At 43.8% G+C, this 13158-nt stretch overlaps 1 protein-coding gene across 2 annotated transcripts in view; it reads left to right on the top strand.

Annotated features, from left to right (window-relative positions):
- DDAH1 (dimethylarginine dimethylaminohydrolase 1) overlaps positions 1 to 13158 on the top strand; it is a 165255-nt gene that overhangs the window by 11520 nt on the left and 140577 nt on the right. The window contains exon 1 of one of the 2 annotated variants that reach the window (XM_078392200.1): positions 9410 to 9429. The exons of the other annotated variant lie outside the window; for it this stretch is intronic. The gene's annotated coding sequence lies outside the window, so the exon portion shown is untranslated. Of the gene's footprint in view, positions 1 to 9409; positions 9430 to 13158 lie in introns of those variants that run through there. 2 annotated transcript variants of the gene reach the window in all.

Genomic DNA, 13158 nt, shown 5'->3' with positions numbered 1-13158 from the left:
TTCTGGTTCTTTCCTTACGGGCCTCTCTCGGCGTCAGGCTCCTCAGCCTCACCTCCTGACTCGCGCGGGTGATACGGGTAGACATTGGTGAGAGTACGCGTTCCGCCAAATATTGAGGTCCTAAACCGTTTAGGGCTTTATAAGTCAGCATTAACACTGCATTAATGCGGAACCGAATGGGCAGCCAATGCAGCGCAGCCAGAATAGGAGAAATATGTTGGTGTTTTCTCACTCCGCTAAGGAGTCTGGCCACTGCATTCTGCACCACTTGGAGTTTCTGCATCAGCCTCAAAGGCAGCCCCACATAGAGCGCATTACAGTGATCTAATCTTGAGATTATGAGCGCATGCACCAAGGTAGTGAGCGCCCCCACATGAAGATAGGGTCGCAGCCGGGCTATCCGCCAAAGGTGGAAGAAAGCGGTACGGACCACTGACGCCACTTGCGTTTCCATCGTAAGGGCCGGGTCCAGATGGATCCCCAGGCTGCTAACCCCATTCTTTGCAGTCAGGGCCACCACCACCCCAACTGAGAGAGAGTCACCCAGACCGCCAACAGTGGGGGCACCCACCCTCAGAACCTCTGTCTTGTCCGAGTTGTTGCTGATATTGAAGAAAGTGAAAGTATATCTCAGTAAGTCATTGAGAGCTTTATAACTACACAATTGTTTGTATTGTATGATCACATAAATGAATAGGTGACAATATCTTGGACCTGTGTTTTATCAAATAATTGAGCAACACAGTGGGCAACATCCTGTTCTGTAAATTTACACCATGCAAATCAGATGATGTCATCATCTGGCACAGGTAATTTTAAATTAAAAGTATTTAAAGCTTTCTATGCCCCCTCCCCCCTTTGCAGGACTCCCTTTTGCCCTGAGTAAGTTTTTGGGAGCCTTCAGTAATCTCATAGCAATTTTTAACTATTAAAGGATCCCGCAACTTGTTCCAAAGTTCCCAAAGCCTTCTCCAGGGTAAAAAAGTGTCATAGGAAGCACTGGAGTATGCAGATGGCAGAATAGGAAGCATTCGATTAATTTACATTTTAAAATCATTTTTTGCCATCATCCAGTGTATCTGGCATAACTACAGCAATAGGATTTTGCCTACTGTGTGAATGCAGATAGAATTTTGAATTGGTCAGTGGTTTTTTCTGTAGAAATTCGTTGTCTGGGCCTTGGAAAATTGGTGGGGAAACTTGGTTCCTTTTATTTGACTCCCTTGAACCTGTTATGGACACTCCTTGCACTCCCTTTTATACTTTACAGATAGACATTTGTTTGACCAGCTTTCATTTCTCCTCTGAGTGTATTTTCTCCCCCACCCCACCCCCAAGGTTTCTTGTGATGGGCTATACAGTATTTTAATATATCTTTTCCATCTCCTGTGGTTTATGGAACTCTTATGTTAATAATTTTTCTACGTGATCCAAAATCATGTTAGGCATTTAGAGAACAAAGTGGGGTGCGAGGGGAAGGTGCTGTCCTTTCTCCAAGGAGCTTAGAATCTAATTTTACACATGACGGAACAACAAGGCCATGGCAAACAATAGGAGAGATGGAATGAAAAAGGACAAAAGATCCAGCACGTTAGGTAAGCTTCAGTCATCCATTCAAACAGCAAAATATCCCCACGTAACTTAGGTGACTGCCTGCTCACCAAGAAAAAGAAAGAAAGAAAGAAGCAATATAGCCAAAGCACAGAATTAATGAACATCCTTTGTGCTGGAAGAGATTTGCATGAATTCTAGATTAAACATGGCAGTCTGAACACATTAAACAGAAATAAAATGCCTTAGAATAATTATTGCCTGGCAAGATTATAATTTAATACACTATTTGCTTAGAAAATTCTCTTTTTGGGTTGTTCGGTGGTTTTTTGTTTGTTTGTTTGTTTGCTTAAGGTTTTGTTTTGTTTTCCTACTGTGTCATTTTTGGAATCCACAAGATAGCTTACAATACAGTATAAAAAGTACAATATAATAACAAGACACAATAGTAAAATAGTATGTTCATAACAAAATAGTCTGTAAATGAACAGTCGAAAGCCATGCCACAAAATCATTCCAAAACATGTTATAAAACTATATAAAAGTTGTTACGTCAGTTCAAAAATTTGGGAGAGTAGGACAGCCTTGGCCGATGCCCGAAAGACCATGATGGAAATGTCAGGTGAGTTTACCCCAGTAGGAAGTTCCAAAATCAAGGTGCCATAACTAAAAAGGCCCTCCCTTTATTGGTCTTTCGTAATGTGAACTGTAAGGAACCCCAAAAAGCCATCTCAGATGCCAGTTTGAATTGGTGGGCAGGTCTATGTGGCAGAGGACTGTAGCCGTTTGCATATTTTAGTCCCAGACAATTCTGCACTTTAGAGGTAATGCATTTATTCATTTGTTTGTTTCTGGCATTTATAAACTGCTCCATTAGTGCACAGCACTATTCTGGGCAGTGAACAGTACATATAAAACAAGGAGTACCTCAATAAACAAATAAAATATAAAGCCAAACAACAGGAATCTAGAGTAGGCCAATGTTAGGTGGTAATGTTGCAGCATTTCAGAGCTGCAGTGCAGGGGCAGGTAAAATCAATAGGGGATGCCATCAAAGGCCTCTTGAAAGAGAAGCATCTTTAGTAGCTTCCTAAAATTAGGGAGGCAGGTGGCCAGGCCTCGCTCCACCAGGAGGTGATTCCACAGCATTGGCACCACTGCCAAGAAGGCCTGATGGCTTGTCGAAGATTTTCTGGCCTCCTTTGGCCTAGCCACCAGGAGGAGCATTACCTTAGAACAGGGGTCTCAAACATGCGGCCCGGGGGCCATTTGCGGCCCGCCAGATGAAAGTTTGTGGCCCTCACCTTGCCTGCTCCCCCAAAGCGCCCACGCGTCCTCTGCTGTCAAAAGTAAAAAAAAGCCTCGCCTTGCTTGCCAGCTGTCTCCCAAGACAGCGCCTCTTGTACCCTCCATCCGGAACTGCATCCTGCCAGCCAGCCCGCCTGTCTGCCGGCTGGCAGGCTGCAGTTCCGGATGGAGGGTGCAAGAGGTGCTGTCTTGGGTGACAGCTGGCGAGCGAGGCGCACTGCCAGCCCTTTTCCCTGAGCGTTCGAGCCACCGCCGAGCGATGCCTGAGAGCGGAGCTTACTCCCAGCCTGTCCTCGAAGAACACCTCCAACAGGACCACCGCCAGCAGCTGCCACCACCGCCACCTCTTCCAGAGAAGCGGCTGTCTTTCTCTTTCGGCACCCCCAGCACCAGCCCAGTCAGCGGCCGCCTCGGCGCCCGACAGTGCTTCCTCCTCCTCCTCCTCTTCGTCCTGCTTCAGCCGCCTGGGCTCTGGAGGCTGCCTGGGCTCGCCTCACAAAGTTTGCTCCCCTGTCGTGATGGGGGTAGCTGCTGCTGCTGCTAAGTGCGCCTTTGAGGGGGGGCCTTCAGAGGAAGGTTGTCAGACCTCCGTGTGTGTGTGTGTTTGTCTGCATGCGCGCACCTGTGGAGGCGACTGCCTCGTTCTGTTTAATTGCGCGGGTTCCGATGAGGGCTTGTCTCCTTTGGCAAGGCAATTCCGTGAGATTTTTTTAAAATGTCATGCCCTCCCTCCCCTGGCTAGGCGGTCGCCGGCCCTCCCTCCCTTCTCCGCTTCTTCGTCCTCCTCCTGCTGCTGCTGCTGCTGGTAGTATTGAGGAAGGAGCCGGAGGGGGTTGTGCCCGGTGACGAGGGCTCGCGCGCCCCTCCTCCTCCTCCTCGGAGCCCCAGTCGGTGTAAGGAAACTCCTGGGTGGCTTCCTCGGGCTCTTGCTCCGCTTGGCGGAAAATCTGATGCGGCCCATCCTCACCCAGACTCTGCCCCCAGCGGCCCCCAAGTAAATTGAGTTTGAGACCCCTGCCTTAGAAGATCTGGTGGCAGGGGATCACCTTGGGGAGAGGTGTAAGTAACACAACCCCAAACTGTTAAGGACTTTATAGCTAAGTATTAAAACCTTGATCTGGGATGGAACTAATAACCAGTGCTAGTGAGATATGATCAGGTCTGCTCATGAGCCTGGTGGCTGCATTCTACACCCACTGCAGTTTTGGGGACCACCTCAAGGGAAGCCCCACACAAAGAGTGTTACAGTAGTCAATCTTGGAGATCACCAGTGCATGCACCAATATCCTGAAGGCTGCTTCATCTAAGAGTTTCCACTTTGTAATATGCCCTAGGAGGTATAAGTTAATTATGCTCTCTAGAAATCAGAAATTTTATTATTCCAGTAGGCTCCACTGAGCTAGTTGGATAGCTCAGTGGGTTAGGTATCTGGCTGTGGAACAAAGGATGGATTCCCCACTGTGCCTCTGAAGAGAAGAGCCAGCCCGTGTAAGGCTTTGGCTTGCAGGATGCACAGTCCCAGGGTGCCCCCAGCAGAAGGAAGTGATAAACAAATTCTGAGTATTTTCTACTTGGAAAACCCTGGAAAGAGTTGCCATAAGTCAGAATTGACTTGACAACACCAGCTCAAGGATGTTGAACGTTTATCCTTCTGCTGGATGTATAAAATTAAGACTGTAGGGTACGTGGACCTTAAGACATGGACTTTAGAAATTATCTTTGAACAACCAGCTGTAATGCTTGTTGTGGGTTTTTCGGGCTCTTTGGCTGTGTTCTGAAGGTTCTTCCCAACGTTTCACCGGTCTCTGTGGCCGGCATCTTCAGAGGACAGCACTCTGTGCTCTGGTGTCATTGGCTTTGGGAGTGCAGTTTTTATGGCTATGGGATAGGCTTTTGTCCTCTTCAGGAGATGGGTGATTAGTGTGGCTTGTTGTGGGTGTATTGTTGTGATAAGGAGGAGAGATTATCTGTCACTGTGATTAATGGGTGTCATTAGCTGGTCTTTTATGTGTAGTGATCCCCAGTCCTCGTGGCTGGGTAGAGTTCGTTGACCTTTTGCAGGCTGTATTTTTCAGAGCTGGGAGCCAAGTTTTGTTGAGTTTCAGACTTTTCTCTTTTTGTTTTTTGTTGAAGTTCTGCTGGTGCTTGTGGATTTCAATGGCTTCCCTGTGCAGTCTGATGTAATGATTGCTGGTGTTGTCCAGTATTTCAGTATTTTGAAATAGAATTTCATGTCCAGCTTGTTTTAGGGCATGTTCACAAAGATGCCGGCCACAGAGACTGGCGAAACATTAGGAAGAACAACCTTCAGAACGCGGCCAAAGAGCCTGAAAAACCCACAACAACCATTAGATCCTGGCCATGAAAGCCTTCGCGAATACAATCAGCTGTAAATCTGTCTGTGAAGGTGGATGTGGAAAACACAGTCCTTTTGTTTGTTTGTTTGTTTGTTTGTTTGTTATATCTGGGATGCTGGACAAAAGGGTAGACACCTTTGGGAAGTCCCCAAAGCTAGAGCATGGAAGGAACAGCATCCCCTTGCTGTTGCTTTCCAGCAGCTAATATTAAAACAAAGCTTGGAAAAGCTCCCAGCTAGTATTTCAATGGCGAAGGGATCCTGGGAACTATCATACAAACAAGTAGCCTTCTCAGGGTATGTGTCACAGGCTTACTGTCTCTAAACATGGAGGCTGATATCTCTTTGCAGATGTTTTTATATTGCAATTTAATTTCTGATCAGGCCCTGTGAGCTCCAGTCAGGAAGGAAGAGAAACTTAATTGACACAGATGTCATCTAAATCAGCCTGGTATTCAATGTCCTAGCCATTCCTATAAACTATAAACAGAATTTGATAATTCCAGTAGTAGTTGGACAAAAATACAGAATAATTGACTTGATTTAGTCCAAATTCAGGGGGGGGGACCCACTCCTTACACTGGTTGAAATGCATTACTAAGTCACAGCTAGAGTAGGCCCATTGAATCAGTAGGAAATTTGTGAATCAATTCCTCTGTAAGTTTCACTAATTCAGTTGGCCTACTCTAGTTGTGACTTACTACTGGATTCCAGCAGCTATGTGATTTTTGGCCAGTTTGTCAGTATGATGCGAATGAAGAGACATAATGCCACTGCTATATACTTTTCAAAAAGTCATGGGCACATATGCATGTCTTTTTTACAGTGTTTTGTTGTTGGGGGGGGGGGATGAAGATAAGATTTTAATTGTGACTTCTAGTTGCCACCCCCCTGTTCTCCCCACACTGTATCTCTGGAGAGAGTGGTTGTGGTATTACCTGCTAAAGAGGTAAGATTTTTATGGCACCTTAGTATACTGACAGCTGTGAAGTAAATGATGGACAAGTGAGACCACCAACAAAAGATTGCATTCTCGCCCTTGAACAATAGTGCTCTTGTTCTGAATTTTGATTAGCTAGCCATGTTCTTGTCCAAGATCAAAAGCTGGAAAAGTTATTTTAATTCAAGCCACATCTCCCAGAGTTCCCACCCATCAAGCTACGTCCAAGATATAATGAAGTTTATAAGGCAAGGATCCAAAATTACACACACACACACACACCTGTTGTTTGGACTTTTGAAATCTCGGGGTTCACCTATACCTGTTGTTTGTTTGCTTCTTACTGGCCCCTGGTCTCATTTTGGCTCCAGTCTGTTTGGTACTCACCACTGGAGTTTGTTGTTAATGTGAATGATAGTAATAAACAAGGAGAAGTGATTCATATCAGTAGAAACTCTGTGATATCCCAAATAGTAGTTCATTAAATATTTGCAGTTGCTGTTCCCCCCCCTTTCTTTTTCATGCTTGCAAAAAGTCATTTTGGATGGATTTTCTCAAGTCAGGTTCATAGTGTTTTGCTGGCTCTTGAATTATAATGTTCTTGTTAAATGTGTTGGGAAGACAGGTGTTAATTTTTCTTTGCTCTTATAATCCTTTAATCAAGGAGTCCTTTACTGAGATTAAATATTCAATCCAGTGCATGTTCACTTAATTATACGTTCTGCTGAGATGAGTAGCACTTTCTCTGAAGTGAACATAATATTTTTACCATTAATTACTCACTGTTCTTCCTTTCCCAGAATGCACATGCCCTTATTTTCCAGCAATGCTCCCATCACCATTATAAAGCAACCAAATGTATGCTACTCTAAAGAGCTGCTTTATATCACAGATCATGCAAGAACCTGTGTGTTAGATTACACTCATCTACTCACTTGCTAATATCTGATTCTAGACAATACATCCTGCTGCTGGCACATGTGGTTAGGCAGAATTTTTCCCCAGCACATCTGAATTTAATACCTACCAGGTGTGGTGTAGTGTTTTGTTCAGACACTCTGGAATAGAGCCATTAAATTCAGCATGAATGTTTCTAAAATAGTAGAAAGACAAATTACTATTTTAGATTATGCATTTTAAGGCTTCTCAAGGTAATGACTATGTCTAATCATTCATTATGTTGCCTTTGATGTGGGCATCTGTGTCACTGTTTCATTTATTTATTTGTTGTATTCTATTTATAGTCCGCCTTTGTCTCAATAAGGAGACTCAAGGCAGCTCACAGTATTAAAAACACAGTAAGTTTACATTAAAAGCAACTAAACTATCAAACTAATTAAAATACACTGAATGATGAAAAAGACGTAAAATATTTACAACTATCTCAACCCAGAAATGGCATTCAGGGACTCAGTTGTGATTGTTCAAAGCCTGCCTGAAGAGGTGGGTCGTCAGCTGTCGGTGGAAGGATTAAAAAGGAGGGGGGCCAAATTGACATCCCGAGGAAGAACAGTCCAGAACCTGGGAGCAGCCACAGAGAAAGCCCTCCCTGCCAGATCTGACCAAAACTCTTATCTAGTTTACACACATGCCCAAACAGATGCTAATGCAGGCCTGTGGAATTCTGGGAACTGTACGAACCATAATAAAAAATTCCAGAGACTGTGCCTATGGGAAGCACAAAATCTGGTGGGGGCTGGCAGAGAAAGAGAAAGAGAGAGAGAGGCTTTTAGAGGGCCATGGGAAGTGGGGTTTGGTATGGCTAAGAGCTACACGTGACCCTGGAGCCACACTTTTTGTCCATCACTGCGCTAGGCAAGTGAGGCAGACAGCAGGTCTGAGGTGTGGCGAAAGAACAGTGGATGGTCAGCTGTTTAATTTATTATTTTGAATTTCCAGGGGTGTGGCGGAATTCTTGTGGGATTTTCTACCTCATCTGCCAGAACAACTCGGCTGACTTCAGGTAGTTTTGGTTGGAGGCACTATTTGTTCACCTGTCTAAGGCACCCAAAATGGTCCTAGGCTAGCCCTGGGCCAGTCATAGACTCTCCAAATGTGCTTCATTCCCCCCTTTTAAAGCCATCTGCGCGAGAGGCCAGTGCTGTAGCATTCAGCCCTGCCCTCACCTGTCCGTCACAGCTGGGCAGTGGAACATCAGCCAATGAGGGGACGGAAGGTGGTGCAGAAGGGGGAGGAGCTGGATTATATAGAGGGGTGTATGATGAGGGAGAAAGGAGTTTAGAGAGGGATTTTGTGAGAGTTGGTGATGAGTGTGTCTATGGGCCTGTGAGCGAAATAGTCAGTGAGGGAAGCGTCTGTGTGTGTCAGTGAGTGAGAGACCTTGATTAACATCTTGTGATTTACTTCCTTTATTTTGTTAAATCAGTAAACAAGTTTTGTTTTGAAACAACGCTTGTCTTTTTTAAAATATTGGATAAAATTGGTGGCAGCAACTGAAGAAGAAGAGTGAGCACTCCTGGAGGCCTGAGTTGGAGTGGCTTCAGCATGCGCGCTACAAGTGCCACATCCTGTTGCAGTCCTGTTGCTGTAAACTGCATAATGTGATTGCACACTCGTGGGCTGTCTTTAATGAACAGACGCCCTGCCTCTTTAGGAATGCTGAGCTTCTCCTGGCCCCGAAACAGTTCCTGTTTACTTTATGCACTGTTTAAATGCTGTAAAGAGAAAAGATTCTGCATGAAATCAGTGCCACAGGAGGGGAAGAAAGTTGCTGGGGGAAATGTGTGTATCTTGCCCAATGTGAGCTGTGTGGCCCATGGTCACATCTGGTGTACAGCCCACACATTTTTCTCCCAAGAGAATAATAAGTCTTCCTTTTTTTGGATGATATACTAGAATTGTGAAAGCAAATGTCTGCTTGAGTTGCACACCTACCTGCCCTTCTAGGTCATAATGTGCAAAATCATCCTTTGGACATTCTTATACATGTGCCTACATCCATTTTTCCTCCTAGCTTGAGTTGCAGTGGATGTTGCTGCACTTAAAATGCTGGCACTAAATCCAGTGATGTGCTGGAGGTGGCAAAATAGTGTTGGCTTCCTCCCTCTGTGCCACCTTCCACAAAGAGGTTGATGGGCCACTTTGGAGATGAATGGGGAGGGCTCCACTGGTGTATGTGGGAAAACTTCCCCCTCCCAATTCCACTGTTTCTGCTTTCATACCAGCAGACATCCTTTGCGGGATCCTGCCCACAGCCGACTCCTCCTTAGATGATGGGAAGTGAAAGAACAATTTCTATGTCTCCTTTGTGCATGTAAGTCACTATTCAGTGTGGTGATCTGTGTGAACGTAGGATTTTCTCTTCTTGTTTGTTGCATCAGATGCCTTTTGACCCTGCACAATCTTTACCACTTTTCATTCTTGTGCACTGCAAATATCAGCAGAAGCTATCTGGTGTTATAGCACCTTAAAGACAAATGAATTTGTTGCGTTGTAAGCTTTAATGGACTAGAGTAAGGCTGGGGAAGTTATGGTCCTTCAGCTGTTGCTGGTTTCCAGTTCCCATCAATCCCAGTCAGCATAGTCAGGGTTGAAGGATGATGGAACTGGAACTTCCTAACCATTTGGATGATTACAGCCCTGGACTGAAACTCATGCCATAATAAATGCATTAATCTTTGAGATTCCTTTCTTAAATTTGGTTCTGCAAACGAACATAGCAGCCACCCTTCTGGAATCTGATGTGCAGAATCCTAGCTACACATGGCCTTACTCTTGGAGATAAGGCCTTTCTGTGGAAGAGTAGGCATTTGCTGTATCAGGGGACCTGTACTTTTTACAAGCTTTATGTAGTCAGGAAGGAACTCAAAAGCTTCTGAGAAGGAGAACTGTAAGTAGACACGATGTCATCCTTTCCTACCGATAGGGAAGACTTGCTGGCAGCCAAGAAATCATGTATGTGCTTTAAAAGTGATTGTTGACACAGGCTTTCTGTTTAGGAATGTGGACCCAGCTGCCCATCCCACTGTTACACATCTATGAATGAAACAGATGGTCATCTGTTAAGCTAACCTCTTAGCATGACCGCTTTCCAAATCTTAATGATTTTTCATACCTGAGGGAAGTTTCTGGCTTTGCTAAATAGGGTGGAATGATAGGATTGGGGTGGGGTGTGAGAGAGTGAAATTTTATAATTCTCAGTATAATTCTGATACTAAAACAAGCCTTAGTTAAGAAGTTGGCAAGATGGGGAATGCTCTGGAATAGCCATATTTATGGCTCTACAGTGCAACATCCACACTGTTAATACTGTATGTTGAGACAGCTTTGGAAGAACAGAACTTGGATTTGTATTTTTAAAGAAGTAATACATGGCATTTGTAGTTCTAAGTACGCAACCCTAGTAGTTACATATTTAGAGCTACAGCTGTAGTATTTTAAGAGTAATTCTTTACTTTTCTGTTTGTCAGCATTAATTTAAAAAAGTAACATGAGTGAGTTTTTAGACTCATTTTAGGATTTGTGACTAATGAGTGTAATTCCAGTTTCACCACTACACCACTGGCAAAATTGTGGTCGTTTCCCTTTAAAGATGATCTGGTCACATCTGGGTTTCTAGATTATGAAGCACTAGACAGATACAGAGCTACACCGGAAAGAGTCTGAATGCTGTGTATATATTTGGACATGGCTAGACACTTTCGTAGTTGCCTTAGGCAGGAAATACAGCAAGACAGTGATAGAGATGATTGTGTTAGACACATATGCCATGACTGTGGGTAATGGGAAGAAAACATGGTGATGCTCTGTGACTCTTTTCTAATATGCTGCATGTTCTTTTGGAACAATGTTACCCCGCTATAGACATCATGCTTTTTGTTATGAGTGTTGCCAACAACACAAGATAAAGGATGAGTGAAATTATCTTTCACTGTCATGCTCACATTGTTGTTTAGGTTTAAATCTGGTAGCCTTTCCCAACTTAAATAAACCCGTTCAGTCACATGCATTTTCCTAAGTGCTGGTGGAACTCAGCAATTGATTTAATAGGTCTGCTCCAGGTTAGACTAACACTTGTATTTAGCTCTTCCTCAGAAGAATTGATATTCCTAGTGTGAACTGTTAATAGTACGCTAGAGCATTAAATAATGCAGAATACCAACAAGTATTCCTTCCATTAGATACAGTATGTTAGGTGTAAAATAAAATCAAAAGTTTTGTCAAAGCTGTTTTCTGCCAGAGCAGCTGACTTATATATGTCATTACACTTTTGACCCCTCTTTCCTGTTTTGTTACTTAACTGCCAGTGATCTTGTATCTAGCTGTTGTTGTTTTGTTGTTGCTTTGTTATTGCTATTCCTGCCACCACTGCTGCGACTGTTCAGAGGCAGCTTTATGCCTCCCTCAGCAGCACACACATACTTGGTGGTAATTCTGCATTTGCAGAAGGATTACCTGATGTACGAACCAACAACTTCCTTCCAGGACAAGTAATGTGCACATAAATAAATGCCATTTGTACTGGAGGGTGACCACTCTAGCTTAACTTAGGGTAGTGTATATCTGCATATTTCAGAATGTCCAGAAGAACATGCTGGGATCTCTGCTGACAAGGGAACAGTGTCCTGTCTGTTGAAAATGCTGTCTGCTTGCTGTGCCTGTAACACTTTTTCACCTGAAAAGTCTGAACCCGTAACATACAAATTTTGCTTGTCCACATTTGTGCTGACTTTTCTTAGCTTAACAGCAAAGGCAGACAGTCTGTTTATAGTCAGCTCCGTGTGCTAGCACAATGCTGTACTGTTTGGCTTGTGGGCTTAGAGGGGAATGTTTTAAAAATATTAAATGGTTCCATTGACTGTTTCTTTAAATCGGGAAAATGTTGCTGTTAATATTAGCTGGTGGAAAAGCTTCCTTTTAAGAAAAACAACAGTTCAGTCCTATATTTGAGGGCTGGCTTGTTGACATAAGAGAAAATACTAGAAGGTTGCTAGGTTTGGTGCCACAATATTCACAGAGAGCAGACTTGGGATGCAGTAAGAGGAAAGAAGCCTCTGCTACCTTATATGTCCCACAGAGAAGAAAGAATGTAACCTTTAAGATTAGTGGAGGACAAAGTTAACATGCAAATATTCTTCGTGCATGCAGAAAACCAGCAGGAGGGTAGAGAGAAAATGGGGAGCAAGCAGGATCAAAACTGTGGTTGACCTTCAGCTGTTCCTGCGAAACCCATTTTAAAATCTGCGTCTGCAAACACAGATTGGATTGCCAGTTCCTGTGGAGGATATACAGTAGACCCTCTACTTACGGAATTAATCCGTATTGGAACGGTGGCTGCAAGTTGAAAAGTCTGTAGGTCAAATCTCCATTGACTTACAATGCATTGAAAACCGATTAATCCCATAACTGGCAATTTTTATTCTATTTTTGTTCCATTTTGGTTTTTTTCTGGTCTGTAAGTCGATTCTCCGGCTGCAAGTCGAATCTAAATTTTGCGGCCAGAGAAGTCTGTAACTCGAAAAGTCTGTAAGTCAAGCCGTCTGTAAGTCGAGGGTCCACTGTAACAGCCCTTGCTCATACTATTCATTCCACATCCCTGCACATTTAAAAATTCTGTTGCCGTGCATCACTGTTGACAAGGACCAGTATCATTTAAACAAGCCTTCCCAATCCTGGTGTTCTCCAGATACTGTCTGACTTCATGACCTATGAGCCATAGTTGGCATGGTCTCTAGTCTAGGGTGATGAAGATTGTAGTAAAAAAAATTGGAAGACACCAAGTTAGGTAAGGCTTGCTTAAAGCATAAGGACAGCTCTTAGTGAGATGAGCACCAAGATCAGTGCCATTTTTAAAATATTGATGTTTATAGAGACACCTTTGACAGTTGTCATGAGCACCACCCTACTTGGCTCTACACACATGGCTCCAGTAAAATAGTTGTGCCTCTTAATTGCACTAGAACCGATGTTCACATTGTAACAAGTACTCGTTTGAATTCTGAAGGAGCTGAATTAATACAGTATCCTGCTAATTCTGAAATCA

The sequence above is a fragment of the Pogona vitticeps genome, chromosome 4, assembly GCF_051106095.1.
Source record: "Pogona vitticeps strain Pit_001003342236 chromosome 4, PviZW2.1, whole genome shotgun sequence".
NCBI lineage: Eukaryota > Metazoa > Chordata > Lepidosauria > Squamata > Agamidae > Pogona > Pogona vitticeps.
The sequence above is the reverse complement of the archived record's forward strand: the minus strand, read 5'-3'. Positions and strand labels throughout refer to the sequence as shown.